Consider the following 25666-nt stretch of genomic DNA (forward strand, 5'->3'; position numbering starts at 1 on the left):
CGCTTAGTCAGCTGATTATTCAAGTAGAAGGTTAGTTCCGCATTTGTGAGACATCTTGTTGGGGCTGGCAACTCAATTAGCATGTCATAAGTTTAGCGCTAAAGAAGTTCAGAATTTTCAGAAATCCGGAGTGTTCGGGTGAATGAGTGCTAAATAGTTATCAAGCTCAGTGAGCTTATGAGTTTACATTGTGTGTTAGTTACTGCCCAAGAAGATAGCTGCCTAAGCGTTATGCTCCGCCGTGCCCACCATAAAAAATCATACTGTCCCCATCATAAAGCACACAACCAACCCAGCGGGGATGCTTGGAACATGGGGGGAGCCTGAGGATCTGCCTCAGCAACCTGACGGCAGTATACGAGACACTGCTGCAGACTGCGACAGGGAAGTGATCCCGACTCTTGGTCAATCCTTTGAAGTATGCCTGCCCTAAACATGGCAGACTCAGTGACGCTCTGAAAATGTGAGTGAGCCCTCGTCGCGCGAGCTTCTCAAAACATCTTGGTGCAATGCTCTCAACCCTTCTGAGCCACCCACTATACACCCTGATCCCAGTAGGTGTGCTCTCTATTGCATATGCCCAAAGCCATGAAAGTCCCTCCTAATCACCACTGTGATCTCATTGTTAACTCACCAGGGATGAATGACTGATGATACCTAGGAATCTGGGGAGCCTTAAGTGAGATTGGGGCTCTGATGCACTGATTGCAACTGGGAGCCGAAGGGAGCCCCTTTAACAATGACATAGTGGGTTATAGTGGGTCATATGTGGCTCAAGTGGGCCCATACTCCAGGTTAAATAAAAACTTATGTTCCTAACAAAATCCTGAAAATCGTGATACCCTATCAGCACAGCTTAAAAAGCGCCTCAACAAGCAATGATTACCCCTTGAGAAAAACTCCACGCCAACATTACAGAACCAAGAACACAAGACAAGGGGGCCCTAAAGACTCTAAACCAGCACAGAAAAGATCTAAACAGTAGCCCCCACTTCAGATTCCCCCATCAAACCCAAAAAAGACAGTCATGTGATACTGGAACTAATTATGCAAAAACTGGACATCCTCCACACCCTTGCACAGTCTACAAAAACAACTGCAGAATCCATGTAAATTGATCTCTCCTTGTTGATGCAAGACATGCTCCTGTTGAATAGCAGCGACCCAGAAGCAGAAACGCTCATGAGCCATCTGGAGGACCATAAACACAACTCGGCTAAGGCCATAGCAACCACTTTGATAAGACTGGCACACTCTAAGAAAAACATCACACAATTAGAGGACAGAAACAGGAGGGGCAACCTTCGAATCTTTCATCTTCCCTAAGGAGTGGAGAACTAGCTCCTTCATGTGCAGTGTTCCTTGAAAATTGGATCCCTCAAGTCCTAGAAATAAACTTTGTGTAAGACTTTGAAATAAGGCGTGCCCACCCATGTCACCAAACACTCTGATACACCAAAGGCCCCTATCTTCAGACCCCTCCGATATACTGAAGCTATCCTCACCCAAATGAAGACAACACAAAGAATCAAATGGCAAGGGGCATCCATTGGGATCTTGCAGGACTATCAAAACAATCCACCATGGAAAGACTACTATCTTCGAGGAACCTAAGAACCTAGGCTCCATCAATGCCGATATTGAAAATTCGAAGATGTGTTCCTAACTTTGTGCAGGAAGCCTCTACTCCTCATTTACTCTTTTGACAAACCCGAATCAAACACTAACCAATACTTACTCATCTAATATACACTTACCCACACTTAAGATACACTTACCCACTCTGCACAACCAGTGGACCTATATAAGACCTTTCCAAAATCAATTTGCTAACACCTATTCAAACAATATGAAGTTTTCGCTTTTGAATCTTAAAGCTGTGCAGGTAAAAAGCTTAAACTTTCACTGAGCTTTAGTTGTCACCCTTGCATATAACCGGCGACAAACAGCTGCACACAGACCTCTGCAGTCGGTGCATTCACTGCTGGCCAGTGGGGTTAGACAGATACCCATCTCTGCAGTGGGTACTGTAAACCACGGATCTTTCTAACTAGGATTACAATCTGTGCTTGTAATGCCCATTAAAACCTGCTGTAAACTCACCTAGCCACTGTTGTTTGACTGATATTAGAACCAGTGACCTGTGGGCTAAGCACAGAGCTCGGCAGTAGGTATAAAGATTACACAGACAAACCAGCGATACTTACTTTATCCCATCTGGTGTCTCACTCACATACTAACCCGTAACAAAGGAAAAATTCTAATTCCTGCTTGTCTGTAGTCTCTCTTTTCTTGTATGAGCGTCTTGTTTTCTCTTTTCCGTGTTGGTCTCTTTCTTGAACGGGTACAGAATAGAAACGATTTACAGGAACAGAGTTGACAGCGCCTAGAGAGGTGAGGCCACAGTGGGTAACATAAATTAACATTAAATTCATAGAGAAACAGTAAGGTATAGATGAATTGCTCCTGTATGTATTTATCACCGCTAATGAAGAAATCAATCTAAAATACTTGAATTTATAACTCACTTAAGCAGACAGGTGGGAAATGCACACCGTGTGATTTCTCTCTGGCTTGTTATTCTTTTACTTTTATTCTAGTCTTTTCAGTTCCCGGATTTTGTTCCCACTTGATTTTACTCTGCATTTTCTATCTTCTTTCACCTCGCAACCATGTTGTGTTTTCGGTCATTTTCTGATGTTGGTTTATTCACATTCTTTTGTTCATCTTCAATAAAAGAGGCTTGCAGGTTCTTTAATTATCTTTTCCACATATTTTATTTTTTCCCACCTTGCTTTCACATTCTTTTTGTTTTTGCTGTCTCTGTTGATTTTTTCTGTCTTTCCTTTTCTTTTGTTTATCTTCTTTCTCCTTTTCAATCTTTATTTCTTATTCGTCGAGGAGCAGATGCTGAGCGGGAAATCATTTGTGCAACACATAATTCCTTACCTTTCTTGTAGATTTTGATTCTTTTCCTTCCTCTGACCTGTTCCTCCAGTCCCATCCAAAGCTACATGACATGCTCCAATTTGCTGCTGAAGTTGTTTACGGTAAGGCAAATGGTGGGAGCTACAGATGGTAAACAGGACTCTGAGAGCTATGTCTATCTGTTTATGCAACTTACCTTGCATCGCATGAGAATTTGTGTCACAGAGGCATGGCCATCTGGTACCAAATACCAAGATGTAGGTATTAGCAGCTGCTCATTGTGAGCCTTCAATGATACATTGAGTTTTGGCAAAGGCAAAACTTGAGGGAGGAAGGGTGAATGTGTGATTTAACAGAAGCAAAAATATGCTGTAGTGAGGATAGTACTGAAAAGGGAAATGACATGATATGAGCCTGGTAGAACTAAGAGGTCAACAGGTTGTTGGGCCTGGGACCAAAATGAGGTATATGGGCAGGTAGGTATCGGCAATCATGTCAGCGCATATAGACCAAGGAGTGAAAGACAGACTCACAAGGAGATCTGGCCTCGAATGCAAAAGGATGATATAGAAAAAGTAGAACAATGTCAGTGCAAAGCTGAGCAAAACGATATTGGTAGGGAGAGGATGACTTGGAAGGTTGTTCCAGACTGGAAGAAATGAATGCAAAAGAGAGGCTGGTGGAGGCAGGCACAGTAGAGGTCACAGGGATTGGAAGGACAAGCTGGTAGGGTGTGGTTGCAGTGCTGACTTCAAGTGCATCAAAGGAATGGGCTTGTTTTTGAGGTTAAACACTCGTCCATTACAGCAGGCAAAACAAATCTCAACATGCCGCTCATGTGTTCAGACACCAAGGTTAATCAGGCATCCATTAACCATGTCTGACCTCTGTGCGCCTTCGCTTTCTTGGAGAGGCAGCTGCGAGAACAATATCCTTGAAAGCAGGATGAACACTGCCAAGTCTGGTTGCAGCGTGCTGCAGTACAGAGAGGAATATTGATTTCTGCCACTGTTTGGAAGTCAGGACTGAAATAGATTTCCTAATTATATACTTCATGCATGTCCCACGACTTGAGGGGGAGTAGTGACTTGCATTACCGTCTACAGCTTGAAGCGAGAGCAAAAGGCACGTTGTACAAAGATTGATAACAATTTAGGCATCATAATTAAGTAAAAAAGGAGATGTGCTAATGAATCCCTCAATTCATTGCCCGAGGACAGACTAACACTGCCAAGGTCCAATGTCTGAAATAATATATGAATTTTGATTTGTTTTTCTGTGCTTGTCCTTGGTTGTGTGTCGTCTGCGATATGCTCCAACATCTATAAAATGTGAACAGGAAAATGTCTGTGGGTTTTCATAAATGGACAACCAGTCCCGCCAGAGATACCGTTTTGATACCTCACAGTTCAATAAAACTCAGGGCACAGGGGGAACCGAGGAAAAAGGAGTCCCACTATAATCAAATTGCATAAATCTAGGCATGATTATTGTCATATATACACAGAACTGCGATTGCGGGGATGGTTCAGTTAGACATTTGGGTCTTATCTAGAAATTTTAATAACATATTCTATAAGACAGGTTCAATTGCTTACAGATACAGGAGACGCTGTTCACAACATATATTGCATGTAGTTTGGCCACTGTATAAATTTTGAGTATTCATTATTTCATAGGCAGTAATTCCTAAAATAACCAGTGTATGTCATTTAGGTGTGGCTGTGGAGAACTTTAGCTTTTAAGCTGGAGGCCTTTTGTGAGGGTTCCGGAGGAGACTAATTGAAGTGACAGCAAGCCCAAACCATCCAACATTTCACACGTAGGGTTATTGACTAGTGCACACATTTTCAACAGTGGCGAAACGAATCACATGCTTTCATTTGTAGATGAGTGCCAGTCCTTCTTTAAAAGAGTGCAAGCTTGGGTACTTCACCACCCATTCTCAAAGAATGCATAACACAACACTCCTTCAGCCCTTCTGGCTTGATAAACACCTGTGGCTGATCGGTGGGTCAGAGTCAGAAGTAGTCGTGGAAGGAGAACGGAGAACCAGTGGTTCAGAGGCTACAGTTCATTGTTGTATTAAACTAGAAGGAGGGTTGGAGAGTGTGCCATAGTTTGTGGGTCTGTCTTATTTTAATGTGCTCTTTTCCACAAATGCATACTAGGCAGTAAAGTAGTCCACATAAATCCAGACTGAGAAGCAGGGAAGGATGGTCCACTCAGTCATACTGACATCGGCCCCTTGGTCTTCTATTGGCCTCGATCCCTGAGTTTGCTGAGTGATTCTGATTATCTAACAAATGTGTGTGTGTGTGTTCATTGTCAATGGAAAGATGGAGGGATAGAGGTGCAAATTCCAACTAAATTACCTACTCGAGACCCTACCTCCCAGGATAGGCACTCAGGCCCATGGGCGAGCATCCACTTGGAGAAGAATATCTTCCAATGAGTCTGCTGTGACTAACCACAGATACCTTTAAATAATAAGCGCAATTATGTTTATAGAGTGCCACCGCATGAATATTCTTGTTAACATGCATCAACAGCTTCCACCATAGCCGTATTAACATGAAAAATACACATTAGCTCTGAATGATGATTGCAGTTATTTCAGATTTTCTTTTTTACGACCATTGCTCACAATTTCACCATTAGTGTTAACATTTAGGAGATAAGACTCCAGCAAAGAAAGCATTAGTATATTTTACAAAAATGCAGGAGAGCACATTTAAGAAGGTAAGGCAAATGTAATATACATTTTTAGTGAGACCAGAATAATTGAATGTGCATCTCTAACGTCTGGTTGGAGTGAGTTCCTGCAGCCGAGGGCTCATCCCACCATTCAAGCTCGTTTTCTGTACTGTTAGGACCTCCTAGGCTCACACAGGCAGAGACCTATATGTTGTTTATTCCACGGTCAAAACAACCTATCATGAAAATGTAGAACCAAATTCCGAAGTCTAGACCCAACATTAGTGAGTTTTGCCCCCACGTTGTTTACCAATGAAAACAATCATTGGCAAATGAAATAGAACTAACTTCCATTTTAGAGATCTGACTTAAACATTGAAGAAAAACCTGCTTCAGTGAAAAACAATAACATTATTGTTTTCTGTACACAATAGATTAATGAGATAAAATATTTAAACTATGATGATTCAGTCTACTCCTGAGTTGTGACATGTTTGCATTGCAATGCAAATACTTCATAAAAAATGAAACGGCACAACAAAAGGTGATAAAACGCTATACTTCGGCATGAAGTCAAAGCCCACTCCGTGTATATTTTAAAGAATTGGTAAAATAGGTCAGCAGACAGCTCAGCTTCCACATAAGACCTAAAAAAAACACCTTTGTAACAGTATTACATACGAGTGCACACGTTCACTTTGCACTAGAAAGAGACTGAGACGGAAAGGAAGTAGCTCTAGACCAATAACCAACTGCTACCCAACAAGCATCAGTAGTTCTGTTTTACCCAGACAGACGACTGTACACCATCAAGTTACATGCTCCAGGCAAGCATGACATCTCAGAAACACTCAGTAACAGAGTTGTGTTTTTTCCTCCACACCCTGAAAGGATGTTTACATCTCTTCTGTTTTCCTAATGATTAAGTTGCCCCGAATTCTAAATGCAGCTGCCAAAATACCGATTAAGCTGAAAAAAAATCTAATCAACACGTCACTTGCTAGTGCCTCATTATATGGGTTCCCAATCCAGGAACCCATCAGGGGACAATAACACATTCCTAAAGCGTTTCTTAGAGTAAACACCCCCCACTACCCATACGTTTTGTGCTTTGGCTCCTTGACCTTCCCTTAGAATGTCATACTCAATGCTAAAGAAGATAGGATATTGAAATTTGTGTAGTCCTGTGTTTAGCTATGTTTACAGTCAGATTGAGTTTTGTAGTGCCAAGAGGCCTCTCGGGTGCAAGCTGTGCTCTATAAACCCCTCACTAATAGACTTGAAATGATACATAAATTCGGGTGACATGAGCCTATTTTAAAACCTTCTGTGCCTTTAATATATGTTCATAATAACCAAATCAGACCTATCACAAGAAAAATATTTTTTCCTAGTGAACTAATCGGGATAGTACTTGCTTATCACCGTAACAAACAGATGCATCCTATACTGAGCATAAACTTTCCCACAAGGGAACCATCAGGCATAAAGTCACAACATTACATAGTATATACATTTACAGGTGGAAAGCAAAATACTTTCTCTCGTACAAGGGTAAAACAAGGATTCTGACAGCACAAATGTATACCCATGGTTTCTCAAGGGGGTATCCAGCACCAAAATGCTTGCCCTCTATGGTAATCTGTGAGATTCCATGTAACAAAGTGCCTACCTGTAGGCTTTAATACAGAGTAATAACAATGTCTACCCTTACATGCCATTTGGCTTTAATATGTGCTTTTTACATTCAGTATGGCAGGCCTACTGTTTTTATTGTAACTTTCCAGTATAAACAATTAAGCTTATCCTTTATCATTAGCTTGTCACTATAATCAACTCAGAACTACTTTGTGGCATCAAACGCATTCTCACAAAGCAGCTTTCAGTATACCTTAATAAAATTACAGATATGTATAAAATACTGTTGTCAAAACAATACAAAATTGTTAGAAATTGGAATTCTGGTTGGCAGAGATATGCACCCTGTCCAAGCAGGAACCACAATTCTAGTCATGGTAAGTTAGACACACACTAGAAGTTAACCTCTGCTCACCCTCTGGCAGCTTGTCACAGAGCAGTCAGGCTTAAAATAAAGAGGCAATGTGTAAAGTATGTGTGCAACACTTCAAACAGTGAAAACAACACGCAAAAATAATCCATGCTAGGATAGAAAAATAGAGCTTAATTTAATGAACAAAACAAAATCAAAACAACAAAACTCCAGTAAGTAGAAGTTGAGAGTTTAATTTTTAAAGAAGGTGAAGACGATGCGTCAGTTCTAATCAGCGTAATGAGGATGATGGATGGTTTCTTTGCAGGAGCAGCCAATAAGACCCACTTCAAAGGGCCATGGACTCGAGTCGCACCCCTTGGCAAGGCAGGACTCACAGTTGGCAGAGTCCACGGGCTGTAGCAGAATGGTTGGAAGTATTTTGTGTCCCTCAGACTTCAGAAAACAGGAGAAAAGCCATCAGGCCCTTGGGGTCACTTTGGTTTCAAGTGATGCAGGTCCAATCCTTCTCACCCAGACAGGGGAACAGCAGGCAGCAGGGCAGCTCAGTAAGGCAAAAGTCCAGCCAGGCAGGGATCCAGCAGAGTAGCAGTCCTTTAAGCAGCACAGCAGTCCCTCTTCCTGACAGGGTCTTCACAAGTCCAAAAGTGTACTGACGTTCTGGTGTCATGGGTCCAGTACTTCTACCTAGTTGTGCCTTTGAAGTGTTAGAGACTTCAAAGAAGGGTCTTTGAAGTGCACAGAGGTCCTTTCTTCCCATCCCTAGCTCCAGACTATCAGGGGGTAATTAGCCCTTTGTGTGGGACTGGCACTGTCTATTCAGGTGTTTCAACCTTCCCTTCCTGCTCAGGAAGAGCCATCAGAATGCAGATGAGTGCTCAGACACATCTAACCTTCCTGGGCTTGTGACTGTGAGGCTGTCACCCACCCCAGATGTGTATTGGAGGCAGGCTGCAGGCACAGAGAACTGCAAGAGCAGAGAAATGTCTACTTTCTAGGATGCTTGTTTCCGGTCCAGGGAGGACCTAGCTTGGTAGTTCGGGCTGGACTGTTCCCATGAGGGACAGGGGCAAGACTGATTTGCATATGGCTAGGTCCAAACTGGGAGGGGCATGATGAGCAAAAAAATGATGGATTAAACCCAGATCTTTATGACTGGATGTGAATGTTTGTATTGTTCAGCATTCCGTCCATCATCTGTTCTTTTTGTTCTTTTTACTTTCTAAAAGGAACATTTCTAAACTAGTAATGTTAAATCCATCTTTATCAGTAAAAAAGATTTATCATTACCATCCCAAAGATATGAAACATGATCAGCTACTCCTTTCTAATCAGAAACTATACCTTAAAAGTTTATTAAGGAATTCCCAATGTTAACCTATGAGCGGAGTAGGCCTCACAGTAGTGAAAAATTAATTTAAATGCTTTTGCATTACCAAGACATGCAAAACTAAAAGTACATGCCCTGTCTTTTACTTACACAGCACCCTGCCCTATGGGCTGCCTAGACCTACCTTCAGGATGACTTATGTGTAATAAAAGGGGAGCTTAAGGCTTGGCAAAGAGTTTTGAATGCTGTTAGACTTTCCATCCTTGGGGTGGTCTCCCTTAACTTTTTGCCTTTGTTTCCCAGGTTGTTGATGTGTGCTGGACTCTGTTTTTGCTGTTTTTGTTACTCTGGGCACTTTACCACTGCTAACCAGTGCTAAAGTGCAAGTGCTCCTATACAAAATGTGTATGTAATTGGTTCATCCATGATTGGCATATTTGATTTACTAGTAAGTCCCTATTACAATGCACTAGAGGTGCCCAGGGCCTGTAAATCAAATGCTACTAGTGGGCCTGCAGCACTGGTTGTGCCACCCACATTAGTAGCTTTGTAAACATGGCTCAGACCTGCGTGCAGTTTCAAGCTGTAAATTCAACTTGGCAAGTGTACCCACTTGCCAGGCCTAAACCTTCCCTTTTCTTACTTGTAAGACACCCCTAAGTCAGGGCCTAGGTAGCCCCAAGGGCAGGGTGCAGTGTGTGGTTAAGGTAGGACATATAGTAATGTGTTTTATATGTCCTGACAGTGAAATACTGCTAAATTTGTTTTTCACTGTTGCAAGGCCTGTCCCTCTCATAGGTCAACATGGGGGATACCTTTAAATATGATTAAAGTGCAGATTCCCTTTGGGAGCAGATAGACATGTGTGGTTTGGGGTCTCTGAGCTCACAATTTAAAAATACATCTTTTAATAAATTTGATTTTGAGATTGTGTGTTTGAAACTGCCACTTTTAGAAAGTGAGCATTTTCTTGCTTAATTCAGTGGTTCCCAACCTTTTGACTTCTGTGGACCCCCACTTTATCATTACCTGAGCCTGGGGACCCCCACTGAATTTGTATTGGATTCCGGGGACCCCCCACTGAGTCACCATTGAAAGCTGAGGACCTGATCTGTTAATATTATTTTATTTTCCAAGCAGTCGCGGACCCCCTGAGAAGGCTTTGCGCACCCCCAGGGGTTCCCGGACCACAGGTTGGGAACCACTTGCCTAAACCATTTCTTTGACTCTGCCTGCTTGTGGATTCCCTGTCTGGGTCAGTTTGACAGTTGGGCTGGTTGCACCTCTCACTAGACAGTGACACAAAGGGAGCTGGGGTGTAGCCTGCATATCCTGATGAGCCATCTGTGCTAGGAGGGAGGGGAGGAGTGGTCCCTCACACCTAAAAGGGCTGTGCCTGCCCTCACACAATGCAGTCTCCAGCCCCCTGGTGTGTGTCTGGGGCCTGGCCTGGGCAAGGCAGGTTTTCACAAATAAGAGAGACTTTCCTTTGAAGTAGGCCTACTTCAAAAGGCAAAATGGGTATAAGAAGGGCACCCAAAACCACAGACTTTAGATCACTTCTGGAAACCAAGAGGAACTTCTGCCTGGAGAAGAGCTGAGGAAGAAGAGCTGCCCTGCCTGTGACTGTGCTTTGTGGAGCTATCCTGCAGTTGCTGCTTCTGCCTGTGCAAGAGGACAAAGACTGGACTGTGTGTGCCTTCCTGCTTGTGAAGAACTCCCCAAGGGCTTGAAATAGAGCTTGCCTCCTGTTGTTGAAGTCTCAGGCACAGCAAAGACTTCTCTCTGCCAGCACCTTGAGCCTCTGCTGAGACTCCTACTCTCCCAAGTGGTGCCCATCCAGTTCCTGGGACCCAGAAAGGAGAAGCTGACAGACCAAGAGTGGGAAATCCACGCACGACCGCCATGTGGGAAAAAGATCGACGCAACTCTGATCCACGGCTGAAAAATCGGTACGCCGATGGCTTCGCAGCAGAAAATCAACGCTCGCCTGCAGCCCGACTGAAAGATCGATGCACGTGGCTGGAGAAACGACACGCAGCATCGCTGACGGAGGCTGGTGAGATCTCAAACCGCACTACGTGGTTTTCGGATCATCGTGTGGCAGGATTTCTGATGCAAACATCGCTCGGTGTATAAAAACGACGCAAGGCCTGCCCGGACCCAAGAGTGCGGTTCGAATAGACGCATTGCTCTCCTACCGAGAGAAGAAACAATGCACGCCGACTCGACTGAAGGAGGAACGACGCACGGTCTCGCTCGTGAGTGATATTGACACATCACAATCCCTTTTTGACGCACACTCGCCTGTGTGGGGTTATTTTTGACGCACCCAGGTACATTTCCATGCTAACAGCATTAGCGTTGTGTTTAAAATTACATGAAGACTCTTTTTGGTTTTTAATTGATGACTTGTGTGTTGTGGATTTTTGTTTTTTTGGTCTTGTTTTGTTTAGATAAATATCCTGTATTTTTTTAAAACCTGTGTTGTCATTTTGTAGTGTTTTCATGAAGTTGCTCTGTGTGTTGTACTTTACACCTAGCACTCTGAAGTTAAGCCTGCCACCTCGTGCCAAGCTACCAAGGGGGTGAGCGGGGATTAGCTGAGGGTGATTTTCTTTTACCCTGACTAGAGTGAGGGTCCTTGCTTGGACAGGGGGTAACCTGACTGCCAACCAAAGACCTCGTTTATAACATTGGTGATCAGAGGTTGGGATTGGACTTGTATTTGTACTTGACATACAGTGACTATGTGTACAGTACTGTTTTTAGATCAGACCACTACGTGACCACATACTACTTGTCTTGTGATTTTTGCTTTTCTCTTTGGGACTTCTTTTTGTTGTTCTACTTCCATATTTTTGCTGATCCCTTGATTGACTTATTTTGAACTTCATTGGGAACTTGTTATTCTACTTGTGGAACTTTTGCACTTTGTTGACTTTTCATCATGTCCCAGTCTGGAGATGCATCAGCTGGAGCTGCTTTTGACCTAGGGAAACTGGAGAGCTACACAGTGGCTCAGGTGAAGCAGTTCTGCAAAGATTTTGCTTGTCCCATTAAGAGCTCATCCAAGAAGGAGGAGCTGCAAAAGGCGCTGAGGGCCTCGGTGACAGCCAAAGAAGCTGAGGGGCGCACAGAGGAGGAAGAGGAGGATGAGGAGGAGGAGGAGGTGCAATCCATTCATAATGGTATAATGGGTGGGCCCGTTATGTCCAGGGAGAGAGTCTCCATGGCAGGTAGCAGTGTGTCATCCAAGGGTCTGACTCCTGAAGAGTTACAGGACAGACAGGCAGAGAAAGAGTATGTGGTGACTGCTTTGTATTACGTCCTCGCGGAGGCATAGAACGGTGTGACATCATTGATACGCTGTTCTGTGTCCTCGATGCGGCAGTTGCTGCTCTCTGTGCCCCTTTACGGAGACGTGTCTTCGCTGCCTATCTGATGCTAATAAACTAAGAAGAAAGAGTACGTGTCTTCGTGAATTCATTCCCCTTCACTTCAGGGTACCAATTGGATCTGGAGAAACTCAAGCTGGAGAGCGAAAGGGAAGACAGAATGATGGCCATTGAGGAAAAGAAGATACTGCTGGCTCATGAGCTTAGCTTGAATGAGTTAGATCAGAGGAGCCAGTCTAGTAGAGATGGTGGCAGCAACAGCACAGTGCAGCCTGAAAGGAGGGTGCACATTCCTAAAGATCTTGTGAAGGATTATAAAAGGGAGGACTATATATACTTGTGGTTTAAGGGGTATGAGTCTGCTCTCCACATGAATCTGGTCCCTGAAGCTCATTGGGGGGCGGGTCTGTGGAAGCACTTTGAGGTAGAGGGGAGGGAAACACTGACAGCCTTAAGGGATGCTCAGAATCTCACCTACACTATCATGAAGGATGCCCTACTCACAAGGTATGGTCTCACCCGGGAGCAGTATAAGGATCAGTTTAGGTCCTACAAGAATAGGAATCCCAAACATGGTTGGAATGTGTTGATTCTTATTGCAGGTCACTGGATGGTTGGGTGAAGGGCAATAAGGTAACTACGTATGAGGGGCTTTACAATCTAATTGCTTGGGAGCACTTGTACAATTTATGTTTTCCAGAGCTGCGCCAGCACCTGAATGACAGCAGGCTGACTGATCCCAGGAAGCTTGCACAGAAAGCGGACCGCTGGAAGAGCACCAGGGTCCAAAAGAGGTAGGGGGAGACCACGCCAAGGGTGGGCAGGGTCCCTCTCAGAAGAAAGAGGGGTAAGGGTAAACAGGGGGAATTCTCTAAAGCGCCCCAAACTGATTCCCAGGGTAAAGATTCCCAACCCCCCAGTGAGAAGAAGCCATGGTTCTCTAAAGGGAAGCCAGTGGCAGGGGGACCCCCACGTAAATGTTGTGCATGTGACCAGGTGGGACATGTGAGGGGGGACCCCAAATGCCCCAAGAGTCCACCAGCACACACTGGTGCGCAGTCCAAGGGTTTGGATAGTGTAGCGCTTGGGGAGGAGTTGGTTCCAGGTGGGTGGGAGCCAGCTGAGATGACCCTTGTCTCACTAGTGGACAGTGAGATGGTCCAGAGAACCCTTGTGCCTGAGAACACTAAAAAGTACAGGCAGTGGGTGACCATCAATGGACAGAGGGTGAAGGCTCTGAGAGACACAGGAGCCAGTGTGACTATAGTGAGGAGTCAGTTGGGGTCTGAAGAGCAGATTGATCCCCGGGTACTTCACCAAGTAGTTGCCATGGACAAATCAGAGCGCCTGTGCAGAGTGGCGCAGGTTCCCTTTGAATGGGGGGGTCTCAGGTTCCTTGGAGGTAACTGTGAGTCCAACCATGCCTGTAGATTGTTTGCTAGGCAATGACCTGGAGGATTCCCCTTGGAAGGAGGTGGAACACAGGTCACACTTGGAGATGTTTGGTCTGCCTGGTTGGGTATGCATATCCACCCAGTCAAGGGCAGCCCGTCAGGGTGGTCAAGAGCCCCTGGAGCCTGAAACAGTGGCCCAGGGGACCACCAAGAAGAGAAAGGGCAGGGGGCACCGGAAACCAGCGCCAGAAGTTTCCACGGTCCGGGACGAGGCGGAGCCTGCGGGTGACACCCCGGAGACTACAGGGGAACAGGTGGCTGAACTGGGGGAGGTCCCTGAGCTGTCGCAGTGGCAGCAGGAAGGGGGATCCACCAGGGAGGCATTCTGTGAGGCACAGAAAACGTGCCCTACTCTAGAGGGACTGCGGCAGCAGGCTGCAGCCCAGGCGGCTGGCGGGGAGCCCAGTACTCATCTGATCTATTGAGAGGATGGCCTCCTGTATAGTGAGCCTAAGGTTCCTGAGCCTGGGCCAGCTTGTATGCTGGTGGTACCCCAGTGCTTCAGGGCCTTCCTCCTGGGGTTGGCTCATGATGTGCCTTTGGCAGGACATCTGGAGCAGGACAAGACCTATAAGCAGCTTGTCTCCCACTTCTATTGACCCCAGATGCACAAGCATTCTGCTGCACACTGTAGGTCTTGCCCAACTAGTCAAGCAAGTGGCGAGAGTGGGGGGAAATGTAAGGCTCCCCTCCAGCCTTTACCTGTTGTTAGTACTCCCTTTGAAAGGGTAGGTATTGGCATTGTGAGGCCTCTGAATCCCAAGACAGCCATGGGCAACAGGTTCATCTTGGTCTTGGTGGACCATGGTACCCAGAAGCCATTCGTCTGAGGTCAGTCACTTCCCCTATGCTGGTTCGTGCACTGATGAGGGTTTTTACCTGCATGGGGTTCCCCAAGGAAGTGGTATCTGCTAGGGATACTAGCTTCATATCAACATATATGAAGTCTCTGTGGAAGGTGTGTGGGGTAACTTACAAGTTCACCACCCCTTACCACCCCCAAAGTAATGGTCTGGTTGAGAGATTCAACCGCACCTTGAAAGGCATGATCCAGGGCCTGTCAGAGCCCTTGAGGCAGAAGTGGGGCATTCTCTTGCCATGCCTTCTGTTCGCTTACTTGGCGTTAGTCCCTTTGAGCTGATCTAAGGCCACCCTGTGAGGGGACCTTTAAGTCTATTGAAGGAGGCTTTTGGGAAAGCTCCTAGCAAATCCCCCCCAGGATGTATTTAGTTACATGCTGGCTTTGAGAAACCAGACTGCCCGCTTCTGGGTTCTCGCACAGGAGAACCTAGAAGCAAGCCAGGAGAAATGAAACAGTGGTATGACCAGAATGCCACTCTGGTCGAGTTTCAACCTGGTCAAAAAGTGTGGGTGATAGCGCCAGTGAAGCCTAGAGTGCTCCAGGATAAGTGGACTGGGCCTTTTGAGGTGGTGGAGCGCAAGAGTGAAGTTACCTACCTGGTAGACTTGCAGACTCCAAAGAACCCTTTAAGGGTCCTGCATGTTAACCGCCTCAAGCCACACTTTGAGTGGACTGAACTGTCCATGCTCCTTGCAACAGATGATGGGGTAGAGGAGGAGAGTGAGCCTCTTCCTGACCTCCTGCCTGCAGGAGAAAAAGATGGGTCTGTGGAGGGAGAGATGCTCTCCCCTTCCTGACTGAAGAGCAGCAGAGGGACTGTCGTTAGGTGTTGGGACAGTTCACCTCACTGTTTTCCCTGATCCCATTGGTCACACACTTGTGCACATATGATGTGGACACTGGGGACAGTCCACCCATTAAACAGAAAGTTTACAGGGTGATTGACAGGGTCAGGGCTAGCATTAGGATGAGGTATCCAAGATGTTAACCCTAGGGGTTATTGAGCATTCCAGCAGTCTTTGGGCCAGCCCAGTGGTATTGGTCCCAAAGGCTGCCACACTTGGTTCCACTCCAGAACTCAGGTTCTGCATGGATTACCGGGGACTCAATGCGGTCAGCACGACTGACGCACACCCCATCCCCCGAGCTGATGAGCTCATAGACTGGTTGGGAGCTGCCAAGTACCTCAGCACCTTTGACTTAACGTCTGGGTACTGGCAGATTGCCTTGACTGAGGGGACCAAGGAGAGGTCTTCATTTTCTACCCCAGATGGGCACTTTCAATTCATAGTGATGACCCTTGGGATGAAAAATGGCCCTGCCACCTTTCAGTGTTTGGTCAAGCAGGTGTTGGCTGGGCTGGATGAGTTCAGTGCTGCCTACCTGGATGACATTGCTGTTTTCACTTCCACATGGGAGGATCACCTGCAACACCTCTGCAGAGTGTTAAAGGCCCTGCAGAAGGCAGGCCTCACTATTAAGGCAAGCAAGTGCCAATTAGGGCAGGGTTCTGTGGTGTACTGGGGACACCAGGTAGCACCCCTACAGCCAACAATTGACACCATTCTGGCTTGGGAGTCTCCCAAGACCCAGACTGAGGTGAGGGCCTTTTTAGGTCTCACTGGCTATTACAGGAGGTTTGTCAAGGGGTATAGTACCATTGTGACCCCCTTGACTGAGTTGACCTCTAAGAAACAACTGAGCAAGGTGATCTGGAGAGAGGCTTGCCAGACCGCTTTTGATGCCTGGAAGGCTGCCATGGCACAGCACCTGTGCTGAAGGCACCTGACTACTCCAATGAGTTTGTTGCGCAAACAGATGCCTCAGAGCATGGTATTGGAGCAGTACTCTCACAGTTTAATGAAGAGGGCCTAGATCAACCCGTAGCCTTCATTAGCAGGAGGTTACTTCCCAGGGAACGTAGGTGGAGTGCCATATAACGTGAAGTGTTTGCTGTGGTCTGGTCACTGAAAAAGCTAAGGCCCTACTTGTTTGGGACTCACTTCTGGGTTCAGACTGACCACAGGCCCCTCAGATGGTTAATGCAGATGAGGGGTGAGAATCCAAAGCTGTTGAGGTGGCCCATTTCCCTACAAGGGATGGACTTTACGGTGGAACACCACCCTGGTACAGAACACTCCAATGCTGATGGTCTGCCCAGATTCTTCCGCCTTAGTGATGAGAACTCCCATGAGGTTGGGTAGTTGTTCCCCACTTTCAGGGGGGTAACACATGTTAAACATGGCTCAGACCTGCCACTGCAGTGTCTGGGTGTGCAGTTTTAAACTGTAAATTCGACTTGGCAAGTGTACACTTGCCAGACCTAAATTTTCCCTTTTCTTACCTTTAAGGCACCCCTAAGGCAGGCCCTAGGTAGTTCCAAGGGCAGGGTGCAGTGTATGGTTAAGGTAGGACATATAGGGGGTCATTCCGACCCTGGCGGGCGGCGGGCGGCGGGTGCCGCCCGCCGGGCAGAGACCGGCAGAAGACCGCACCACGGTCAAATGACCGCGGCGGTCATTCTGACTTTCCCGCTGGGCGGGCGGGCGACCTCCAAAAGGCCGCCCGCCCGCCCAGCGGGAAAGCCCCAGCAACGATGAAGCCAGCTCCGAATGGAGCCGGCGGAGTTGCTGGTGTGCGACGGGTGCAGTGGCACCCGTCGCGATTTTCAGTGTCTGCTAGGCAGACACTGAAAATCATTATGGGGCCCTGTTAGGGGGCCCCTGCACTGCCCATGCCTTTGGCATGGGCAGTGCAGGAGCCCCCAGGGGCCCCACGACACCCGTTCCCGCCGTCCTGTTTCTGGCGGTTTTTACCACCAGGACCAGGATGGCGGGAAGGGGGTCGGAATCCCCATGGCGGTGCTGCGAGCAGCGCCGCCATGGAGGATTCTTTGGGGCAGGGGTAAACCGGCGGGAAACCGCCGGTTGCCCTTTTCTGACCGCAGCTTTACCGCCGCGGTCAGAATTGCCCATGAAGCACCGCCAGCCTGTTGGCGGTGCTTCCGTGGCACTCTGCCCTGGCAGTTTTCAACCGCCAGGGTCAGAATGACCGCCATAGTCATGTGTTTTATATGTCCTGACAGTGAAATACTGCTAAATTAGTTTTTCACTGTTGCAAGGCCTGTCCCTCTCATAGGTTAACATAGGGGCTACCTTTAAATATGATTTAAGTGTAAATTCCCTTTGGGAGCGGATTGACATGTGTGGTTTGGGGTCTCTGACCTCACAATTTAAAAATACATATTTTAGTAAAGTTGATTTTGAGACTATGTATTTGAGCATTTTCTTGCTTAAACCATTTCTGTGACTCTGCCTGTTTGTGGATTCCCTGTCTGGGTCAGTTTGACAGTTGGGCTGGTTGCACTTCTCACTAGACAGTGACACAAAGGGAGCTTGGGTGTAGCCTGCATATCCTGATGAGCGATCTATGCTAGGAGGGAGTGGAGGAGTGGTCACTCACACCTGAAAGGGCTGTGCCTGCCCTCACACAATGCAGTCTCCAACCCCCTGGTGTGTCTGGGGCCTGGCCTGGGCAAGGCAGGATTTCACAAACAAGAGAGACTTTCCTTTGAAGTAGGCCTACATCAAATGGCATAATGGTTACAAGAAGGGCACCCAAAACCACAGACTTTATATCACTTCTGGAAACCAAGAGGAACCTCTGCCTGGAGAAGAGCTGAAGAGCTGAGGAAGAAGAGCTGCCCTGCCTGTGACTGTGCTTTGTGGAGCTATCTTACAGTTGCTGCTTCTGCCTGTGCAAGAGGACAAAGACTGGACTTTGTGTGCCTTCCTGCTTGTGAAGAACTCTCCAAGGGCTTGAAAAAGAGCTTGCCTCCTGTTATTGAAGTCTCAGGGACAGCAAAGACTTCTCTCTGCCAGCACCTGGAGCCTCTGCTGAGACTCCTATTCTGCCAAGTGGTGCCCATCCAGTTCCTGGGACCCTGAAAGGAGAAGCTGACAGACCAAGAGAGGGAAATCCATGCACCGACTGCCGTGCCGGGAAAAGATCGACGCAACTCCGATCCGTGGCTGAATAATCGATGCGCCGCCCGCTTCGCAGCTGAAAATCGACGCTCGCCTGCAGTGCGACTGAAAGATCGATGCATGCGGCAGGAGAAATGATGGGCAGCATTGCTGATAGAGGCTGGGGAGATCGCAACCCACGCTGCGTGGTTTTCGGATCATCATTTGGCAGGATTTCCGATGCAAACGTCACTGGACGTGTAAAAACGACGCAAGCCCTGCTCGGACCCGAGAGTACGGTTCGAATCGCACATCGCTCTCCTGCGGAGAGAATAAACAACGCACGCCGACTCGAATGAAGGAGAACTGACGCACGGTCTCACTTGTGAGTGATATCGATGCATCGCAAGCCGTTTTGGATGCACACTCGCCAGTGTGGGATTATTTTTGACACACCCAGGTACACTTCCACGCTAACAGCCTTAGCGTTGTGTTTAAAATTACATGAAGACTATTTTTGCTTTTTAATTGATAACTTGACTTGTGTATTGTGGATTGTTGTTGTTTGGTCTTGTTTTGTTTAGATAAATATCCTGTATTTTTCTAAACCTGTGTTGTGTCATTTTGTAGTTTTTTTCGTTAAGTTACTGTGTGTGTTGGTACAAGTACTTTACACCTAGTACTCTGAAGTTAAGCCCGCCAGCTCATGCCAAGCTACCAAGGGGGTGAGCGGGAGTTAGCTGAGGGTGATTCTCTTTTACCCTGACTAGAGTTAGGGTCCTTGCTTGGACAGGGGGTAACCTGACTGCCAACCAAAGACCCAATTTCTAACAAATGCCAAGTTGAAGTGGCAGTAATACAATACACACTGGCTGTGCAATTGCAGGCCTGAGCCATGGTTTGGGACTACTGGGGTGGGTGACACAATGAGTGCTACAGGCCTACTAGTAGCATTTAATTTACAGGCCCTGGGCACATATACTGCACTTTTAATAGGGACTTATTAAATATGTCAGTTGAGGTTAGGCCAATGTTACCACGATGTAGTGGGAGGAATACAAGCACTTCAGCACTGGTTAGCAGTGTTAAAGTGTCCCGAGTCCTAAAACCAGCAAGATCATAAAATGGAGAGAGACAGGCAAAAAGTTGAGGGGTAGACCACCCTATAGCTGTCAGGTCTAACAAAAATCTCTACTAATAGAGACAAATAAGGTTTACAAGAGTGTGAATCGTCTATATTCATTGTTTGTTCAGTTGGCTCACTAGCACCAAAACCCTTGCCTACTACAGTGATCTGTGAGATGTCATATAACAAAATGTCTGCCTACACGCTTTAGTACTGTGTAATAACAATCCACCATTAGACTCCTTCTGCCTTTAAAACATAGTTTTAACAACAAGGAAGGCCTACTCGCTTCATGATAACTTTTCATTATAAACCCCATAGGAATCTAAAATAACGTTTCCCAGTTAACTGATGAGGCCTCTAACATTTAGCGATGGCTTGAGACTGTATTTAACTCAGGCCTACAGAAGTTCACAAAAGCTGGCAAACATCAGACATTTATTTATAAAATTACAAATATGTACAAATATACAACTGGCATAACAATATGCAGCCCCTCTCAATAGAGCATAACAAGGATCATCACAGTGCAATTCTAGTCTCAGTGTTTGTCAGAGTGGGTGAGCAAAGCCATAATCCTTGCCTACGTTAGTTATCTGTGAGATTACATGTAGCCAAATACCTTTCAATGGCCTGTAACATATTGTGACAACAATTCACTAGAAGTCTTCTTGCTTTACCTTATTCTTATCACAATAATTAAGTCAGGTCTACTGCATTTGCAATACCTCTTAATAATAAACCTCCCATACCCATGGCGTAAGGCATAACATTTTCCTGCACACCAGTTAAACCTATAGTTGTTATCATTGGCTTATCACTGTAACCAGCTCAAGCCTACCCCACTGAGTAGGCTTTCCCCCAAGGTAACCATGGAGCATAGGGTCATAAAAGTTCAGTTGCATATAAAATTACAGTTGGCAAAGCAAAAATACCCTCTCTCTTAGGAGACTCTAATAAGGACTATTGTAGTGCATATCTTGCATCACCACAGTATGTTCAGGTAGATCACCAACACCAAAGCCCTTGCCTACTACAGTAATCTGTGAAATTCTATATAACAAAGTACCTGCCTCAGGCTTTAGTACAGTGTAATAACAATCTATTGATAAACGTCTTTTGTCTTTACCACATACTTTTCACAATAAGCGGCCAGGCCTACAGGCTTTGTCATGTTTCATAATGTACAGATCAAAACCTATGAAATCTAGCATGCTTTTACGAATGAACTCATGAAGCCTTTACCATTGGTTTTACACTTTACCTAACACTGGCTTTTTTAAGTGCACATAAACCGGTAACTATCATGCATACAAGTATAAAATTACAAATATGAACAAAATGACAGCTTGCAAAACAATATGCAAGCCATCTCATAGGCCCTAACAAGACTCAACACAGTGAAATCCCCCAGGGTTTGTCAGAATGGATAGTCAACATCAAAACCCTTGTTTTCTACGGTAATCTGATGTACTATGCAAGAAAATACCTACCCATAGGTTTTAATAGAGAGTAATAACAATTCACACCAAAATGCACAACAGCTTTAACACATACTTTTCATAATAAATATGTCAGGCCTAGTACCTTTATCATAACATTTCATTATAAACTGATCAGACATATACCCATGATCATTGGCTTGCCACCATAACCAACTTAGTCCTGCTGCATTGAGTACAAACGTTACCACAAGCCAAAAAGTACAATATATTCAGTCCTTTGAGTGGAAGCACACAAATTAGGCTGAATTAAGTTGTGTACACAGGGAACCATCATATGTGTGAGGCATAAGCCCCTTTCTAAGTAAGACTCTTATAGCTCTTTTTTCGTTGCTCACATAAGATCAGGTGACATTGTTACACTGTCAAACCAGACCTAAACATCCTTGTAGGGTAATGAATGCAATCCTTCCATCTGTGCTGCTGCCAGAAAACACCACCATAAATGATGTAGTTATCAGAGACACTTTGATAGCATTATAGTGTTGTGTGTGTGCCTGAAAGTTAATGTAGCTGGATAAATAAACAATGATCACAGCCATGTGGCGGGCAAGCACTTTTTTTTGTGGAAGCACCACAACCTCTGCCCACTCAAAACATGTACTCCTGGCTCCCAGTATGAGGGCAGAGCCAAAGCCCTTCTCCTGGTGTTTCTCACATAATTGTCTGGTAACAGTAGTGCTGTCAAGCCAGACCACAAACAAGCATTGGCAATGCCAGTAGGTCTGGCTTTAAAGGTATGTTGCATGGTAACGTAAAGCATTGCAAATAAATACAATGCATAGGGATGGATATGTATTTGTGTGGAAACAAAGAACTCTATAATATTATCGGTGTATGTTAAAAGGTTGTGTGACAGTTGCACTGTCAGGCCAGACCTCATAATGCACGTAGGGTAATGACTGCGCACTTCCCATCTGTGCTGCTGCCAGAGAAAGACAAACACCATAAACTATCTAGTTACCTAAGACTCTTCCACAGCATTACCATGCCATATGTGTGCTATGAAAGTTCAATCTCAGCCTGCTGGATCAATAAACAAAATGAGCACAGCTGGGTGGAGGGCAAGCACACAACTTCCATTCAAAACATGTACGGCTGGCTCCAATCCTGAGTTCCAATCAAAACATGTACTCCTGGCTCCCAACATGTGAGTGGAGCAAAAAACCCTCTAGTGATGCTCATATAATTGTCTGGCTTTAGCTGTGGTGTCAAACAAGACCATTAAAAATGAAAATAGAAACTGAGCTTGCTGCTTCTATTGTTATCACTCGTATTGATGAGAGACAAAAAATAGTTTTTCTAACAAGAAAAATAAAACTCTTCAAAAGCTTGTCATTCATAACGATGCCCCTCAATTGAGAACGTGAAAGTGGGAGATAACTGGGAAGACCTGTCCTACAGGATTGATGAATACTTCTATATTAGTAATTTGAAGCATTGTTTTGCTGTTGCATTCCTGATGCTGTTAGATCTGTGTAATGCAAAAGATAGCTATGATGGAGGATGCTTGAGCCTATACCATAGAACATGTCATAGAACTGGGTTTGCAGTGTAATACAAAGTGTAGTTTTATTTAGGGTGCTTGTGCTTGTATCATGCATGTAATTCAGTACACAACTCTACTTTCAAAGGACTGAGCTTGCAGGATCTGTGTAACATTATGGATAGCTTTGCTGTGAGTTGCTGAACCAAGTAAACGCATTCAAACTGAAGCACTGGTCTGCTGTGAGATACCTGATCTTGAGGGATATCTTTCCTGTGCTAAGAGTAGATTTGTAAGATCTTTGAAATCTCAGTGTTATGTCAGAGTGCCTGGGCTGTTCCTTTAACATGTTCATGATGGAGTGAAGACAGTACGATTTCACAGTGTTGATTATCGCTCTGCTTTGATTGTGCTGGGTGTATCTTATTGCACTCAAAATAAATTCTCCACTTTTTGGAATCGTTAAGCTAGTTCTTTCATTAGTGATGAGTGGACCAAAGAACCATACAGTAAGCCACATCTGTGTCCTTGCTACTTAATTTACTGGTGGCATGGTTGTCTGCTGTGACTGCTGGCAGAGTGAATACCACTGCAGACTCTTTCTGCATGCTTTAGGGCTTTGGCTACATTTATAGAGAAACATAACCTAATCTAAGGACTTACTTGGCAAAGGAGTATACTGTTACAAGCTTGAGCACCATTGAAACTGAACAACTTCAAAGAACTTAGGGTATTATTTAGTGAATGGCGAACAGGGTCTTCCATCCCAAATGTAGCAGATGTCCAGTCTGACACATTACAAGTGTATTATAGCCTATGAAACTTGGAGCCAGCACATTTTGACGGAGTATTTCCTCTGAGAAACTCAAAACAAGGCCCTTTGAAAGGTAAGCAGCACGAGTGCTGTGTAAGACACAGCAGCAGCTGCCACTAGAGGGCGCCAGGACACCACCCACATTGACTTCCGAGGTATGTGGATGACAATTGTCAAGAACAGTTACCATCCACATAAGTTGTTTTGTATTTTTTTTTAAAACAGGGCTTTAAGCCCATGCCACTTGCTGCCCTTGGTGTCTGACTGCATCTCGTTCTTGCTGAGACAAGAGTCAGTCAGCAAGGCACTACTATGAGGGCACATGCGCCATTGAGCATGTGCAACACAGCCTTTTTTTATTCTACAATCCTTAAGCAGGCTAAGGGCTGACCTAGTGCCAACACTGGCCTGCAACTTTCCAGGGTCTGAAGAGACCTCCCATTCATGACGCCAGCAGCTTCATATTTGCAACCACTCCCGGGCATCCAGGGTGTAAAGATTGAGCGGAGAGCCATGCGGGCTCTCCGTGCTTAACAGCGTGCTCGGCGTGCCCGGGAGGGGCACGGAGCACGAGCCTATAAATAAAGAAGGAACTGCGGTGACGCAGTTCCGAGTGTGGCAGCAACTCACAAGGTCTACGCGTGGTCATTTATAGCGCTGCGCCACGTATCTACAATGGCGACGAGCGGGATCCGTGACATCGCGCTAGCATTAAGTACAAAAATAATGAGGAAGGCATAGCGGTGAACAACGTACCCGAAACGTGGTGTAGTGTCGGCCGCTTTATCAAAAAAAAGGAAGACCACGTGGTGCGGTGTCGGCCGCGGTGAGGAGGCGAAGGCCGCCGGTGGAGCCCGATCGCCTCGTGTTGGGCATCGCATCTGAGGAAGGTGGTGCTGCCCGGCTTCCCAGTCGGGGAAGCCCAAGACAGTGAGCCCTGCCCCGCCCCCAGACGAGGATTGGCCCCGTGGAGCGGATCGCTCCGTACAGCGCCCTGCCTTCGGGCGTGTCCTTGCTGCCGACGAAGCAGCTGAAATTGACGCGCTGAAGTGGACGCGCGTGTTCTCTCAGCAGAGCGCTCTGTTTATGAGCGTCTCTGTGTTGAGAGGATAAGGAAATCGGACTCGCGTCTTCCCCGAGGTCAGGGAAACCCTCGTTAAAAAGGGGAAGGCGCGTATAAAAAAAAAATATATAAAAAAAAAGGAAAGGAAAGGAAAACAAAGACAAAGACAACGGGAGAGCAAAGGAGGGGGTGTAGCTGCCAGGTGTACCCCCAGAGAGAGAGTGAAAAAACAATATACAGAACAGTTTAAAGAAATAAATAAAAAAAAAGGAAAATACAGAAGGAGACATCATTAATGCTTGCAAAGCACTGGGGTGAGAGAGTGTGAAAATGAGTGCCCCACAGCAAGACAATGCTAACAATGCCAATCCTCCTCAACCACCAGGGAATCCGCAACCCCCAGCACAGCTAAATAATAGTATTCACTCCTCAATTGCTTCATTACCACCGTTTAGTCAACTGATTGACCCAGCCACAGCTGCGCCAAGGTGGCGTTTGTGGATAAATCGCCTAGAAAACTATTTTTGCGCCACCCGAGAGACAGATGGAGCAGTGTGTAGGTCTGTAATGTTGCTGATGGGTGGGGATGAGCTACAGGAGCTTTTTGATTCTCTCCCTGATACAGGAGATAAAGCCGATTTTGATGCAGCAGTGACCGCTTTGAATAGGCATTTTGATCCTCAACTTAACTCAGATTACGAACGTTTTAAACTGAGACAGGCGCAACAGACCGAGGTCGAGTCAATGGACATGTTTTACGCCAGGTTGAGAAAACTGGTGAGCTCGTGCACAGGACTCAACCAACAAGAAGAGATCCGAGCACAGATCATTCAAGGGTGTCGGTCTAATGCTTTGAGAAAGCTTATTCTTCGGCAACAGGGCATGTCCCTTGATGATATTCTGATTCTGGCGAGGTCACATGAATTGTCAGCTGTGCGAGCAGATGCTATGGCGGCAGTGAGAGGTCAGTCGTTAGCTGCTGCGTCATCGACTCGTGCAGTTCAAGTCAAAGAGGAACAAGTGGATGCCG

The 25666-nt window shown here is 45.9% G+C and overlaps 1 protein-coding gene across 4 annotated transcripts in view; it reads left to right on the plus strand.

Annotated features, from left to right (window-relative positions):
- Positions 1-25666, plus strand: part of CORIN (corin, serine peptidase) — a 1512429-nt gene that overhangs the window by 1035535 nt on the left and 451228 nt on the right. The window lies entirely within an intron of this gene.

Source organism: Pleurodeles waltl, chromosome 1_2 (assembly GCF_031143425.1).
Source record: "Pleurodeles waltl isolate 20211129_DDA chromosome 1_2, aPleWal1.hap1.20221129, whole genome shotgun sequence".
NCBI classification, from domain to species: domain Eukaryota; kingdom Metazoa; phylum Chordata; class Amphibia; order Caudata; family Salamandridae; genus Pleurodeles; species Pleurodeles waltl.